This window comes from Helianthus annuus, chromosome 12 (assembly GCF_002127325.2).
Source record: "Helianthus annuus cultivar XRQ/B chromosome 12, HanXRQr2.0-SUNRISE, whole genome shotgun sequence".
NCBI classification, from domain to species: domain Eukaryota; kingdom Viridiplantae; phylum Streptophyta; class Magnoliopsida; order Asterales; family Asteraceae; genus Helianthus; species Helianthus annuus.
In genome coordinates this window covers 34,848,441-34,852,772 of record NC_035444.2, presented here as the reverse complement: position 1 = coordinate 34,852,772, position 4,332 = coordinate 34,848,441, and positions in this window count along the sequence as shown.

Below are 4,332 nucleotides of genomic sequence, written 5' to 3'. Positions count from 1 at the left end.
AAGGGAAAAAACATACATCTTACTTTTAAGTGTATATAGTGAATTGTGTTCTTAATGCAGTTGTTTTCCTTCTCTCAATGGCTTTAAACCTAGGGCTGTTTAGGGCAGACATTAAAAAAGCATAGCAACTTTTATAAAAGCAAGAAACAACCTCTCCAGTCGAGATTTTTTCCGTCCATAAGAACTGCTATAAAATCACGGATATGATCCTTTTTAAATATAATCTGATTTCAAAAGGATACGAATATAACAGTAGTGGATCTAGAAAATCATTATAGGGTCAACGTTTAAAAAAAATCTAAAGGGGTAACGAAATAGAAAAACCGTAAAAAAAAATTCCAAAATTTACACTACCAACCGCTGTAGCGTCAAGGGGCAACCCCCGGTTGCCCCTTGTTACACTTTATATCCGTCCCTGAATACTAATACCTAACCTGACATCAGATAAATAAATAGAACTCGATTTATAGTAAGAAACCTAACTATTACATTAAAAATATGATGATCTATCAATGAATAATAGAACCTGACTTTGGCTAAGCAGTCGAATTCTATTACATTTACATCCAACATGTTTACTCATTAACATTAATAAACATTAAAAATATCCATTACATCCGTGCCAAATGGTCATTTACTCTAATATTTAAAGAAAAAAAAAAGTATGATCCTAAAAGTCGATCAAAAGCCAGAAGGGCCTTAGGGTATGGGGAGTGGGCGGCAAACCACCATCGGCAAATGGGTTTGCCGAGCGGGAACACCACTGCCGACCCATTTTGCCGATCGATAAGTTTGGTGATTCGGTGACCGGTTGCCGAAGTGGTGAAGGGAGGGAAGGAGAGAGGGTGTGTGTGTGGTGGGGTCCATGCCATCTCAACCAATAAATCTTGATCACTCATTCAGAACAGAAGCAACAAATAAATCTTATTCCATTAATGCACAACGCCAAAGCAAAAAGTGCAAATGAGAAAAGGCGACATAAATGACAACCATATTATATGTATTCACTGGGTCCCAAGTTACCCCAATTTCCATTTTATCTCTCTTATATCACTGCCCCCTCTTAGGTTCTTCTACTAACAAAAGAAAACAATAAAAAAACAAAAACCTAAGTCCGACCACGACAACCCCTTTTTTTCACTTTTCCGCCCTTCCGCCACCGGCAGTTACATAATTTCACGGAGGAATAGGTTAAGGGTATTTAATTGAAAATAGGAGCATATGAAGGGTTGAAGATAACAATGAATGCCAATAAGTCAAATACGTTATGATAACTAATCAAACCCTCAATTCCTCCATAGATAAGGGCCACTTTTAGGGAAACCCACAACCATTTTCTCATGTCACATCCATTTTAATATAGAAGATCAAAATGACAACTTGCTTTTTCCTTTGATCTATGTTCCTTTTCTTCAAAGAGAGAACTTCTAAAATCGAATAACCACAAAACATTTCACGGATGAATCAGAGGGAAAGGTTAAGGGTATTTTGGGATATCTTCTTCTTCAGGTAATTCTCACTTCCAACAAATAAACAATTTATATTTTTTTCTTTTCAAATCCTCAATTTTTATCATGGGGTTTAACGTTTTCATTGTTTTGTTTCCCACACTTCTCCAGGGAATCTTTAAAAAGTTTCTTTAATATTTTGACATTATTATTATACAGTTTGAGTTCATAGATGTATGCCGTTGTTGCTACATTGTGATAAATTCTTGTTTTTTCTATCATGGGTTTAAGTTGTTTAGTATATATTTAGTATATTTACATTTACAGTGGCTAATTTTGTTGGTTCTTTAATCTCTTAGTTTTAGGACTTTATAACTTTAGAAGCAATCAGGGGTTTTGTTAGTCTGTTTGTATATATGCTTTCAACTTTCAATGAAGAAGAAGGGGTTTCTTTTGATTTCAAGAATATATACCATAAATATGAAGAACTCAAACATTACCGGATGTGGAGAGTGCTCACATGGGGAGATGGAGAGAATGCTCAGATGGAGATGGAGATCGAGAGAGTGGTGAAAGAGACAGGGCACAAGCAGATATTGATAAAGATGATTGTATGATAGGGTCACAAATGGATCAATGAGAACCACAAATTTTTTTTTGAAACACACCCCAAGCATATGGTACAACTTATCAAATCCAATTGTAGTTGCTTATTTATAGGTAACTAGAATTACGACCCGCCGCAATGCGACGGGGATTCTTTAGTTATAACTAAGTCGCTTTAGGACGTGCACGTTATGTTGAACCTGTCAAACGGGAAAAAATAGACGATGTAAAAACGTTCACCCACACACGCACGTTGCGTCGTGTTAACTCGCAAAATTTAGAACGAAACGTAAAAACGTTAAATCAAAGACGCACGTTGCGATGTGTTAAGTCAAAAAATTTAGAACGAAGCATAAAGCGAAATATATTGCGGAAAATGAAAACTATAAAGGACCAAAGTTGAAAGTAAAAAAGTTGTGATGATAGATTGGAAAAGATAAAAAGTTTTGTGTTAAAAGTAAAAAACAAATAGTTTTGGGTTAAAAGTAATTTATGAAATACTTTTGGGTGGAAAGTAAAAAAAAAATCAATTTTTTTGTGTAAAACCCCCAAAGCCAATGTTACAACAACCATATGCATAACCATTTTTTCTTTGAAAAACCTCCAAAGCCAAAATTACAACACATAAGTAAAAAAAAAGCAAAGTGGTTAAATCGCAAAAGATGAAAAGTTTTGAATTAGAAGTGAAAAATCAAATTAATCAAAGGGGTTAAATTACCAAAGATGAAAGCTTTAAACTTAAATTGTCAAATATTAAAATTTTAGGGTTAAAAAGCAAACAAAGATTAAAACTTTAATTTAAATTGTCAAAGATTAAAACTTTAGGGTTAAAAAGGAAAATTCCTTTTTTTTTTTTGAAAAACACCCTAAGCCAAAGTTACAACACATGTATGCATAAAGATGTTGCTTCTTTATAATGTTTAATGTTTAATAATTTCATAAAAAAAATTTAAAAAATTCGGATTAAACGGGTCGTGTTCAGGTCAACACATGAAACTTTGGGTCGTGTTCGGGTTCATATGTATGATACGATTTTCGGGTTCGGGTTCGGGTCGGGTTCTGGTTCGTGTAAAATTTTTGGGTTCGGGTCGGGTTGAACCCGCGAACACGACCCGTTTAGCACCCCTAGCTGAGACTTTTTATCTTTCTGGTAGAAAAGACCCAAGTCTTGTGTCCCACGAAGATATCGGAATATATGTTTTATTCCATTCCAATGTCTGCGTGTTGGATTCAGACTGTATCTTGCTAGTACATGCACCGAGAACGCAATATCGGGTCTCGTGTTATTTGCAAGATATATAAGGACACCGATCGCACTTAAGTATGGTACTTCTGGACCGAGTACTTTTTCGCCTTCTTCTTGAGGGCGGTAAGGATCCTTTTAAGGATCTAGCGGTCGGACAACCATGGGTATGCTAAACAGATGAGCTTTGTCCATATTAAAATGTACTAACATCTCTGGATGTAGTTTGACTGATGTACGAATGTACCATTGCGCAAATGCTCGAACTTCATGCGTAGACATAATTTTGTTGTACCAAGGTCTTTCATTTCAAATTCTCTTTTTAATATATTAACAGTTTTTTCTATCTCTTCAGGAGCTCCGATGATCTTTATATCATCAACATAAACTGCTATTATCGTGAATTTTGAGAGTGATCTTTTTATAAAGACACATGGACACTTGTATCCTTCTTTTTCGAGATACTCACTGAGCCGATTGTACCACATGCAGCCAGATTGTTTAAGACCATATAAATATCTTTCTAGCTTTATAGCACACATATCTCGAGGTATTGATTTTAATGCTTCAGGCCTTTTTAACCCTTTCGGTATTTTCATGTAGATTTCATTTGCAAGTGTCCAGTACAAACATGCAGTGACGACATCCATAAGTCTTATTTGAAGTCCTTGTGAGATTGCAAAGCCAATTCCTCTAGCATATATCTCATTTTTAACCAATTATATCAAATATGACATCATTTTATTCATTTGCGACCGATTTTGTGACGGGACTTTTAGCGACTGATATTTAAAGTGAACATTTTGCGAGCAACGGAGGTGTTACGGACCTCAATTACGAATGAACCTTTCTGTGACTAGTTTGTTAGTAGCTAAAATTGCCAATGTTTTAAGTACAAATATGTTTTGTGATATTAAAAAGAAGAAATTTATGATTTTCTACTTTTACAAACTCTAATACTAAATTCAAATAATTGTATAATATCACAAAACTGTATTGGTTTATAAAATTACTTAAACATTCAAATTTTGCAAG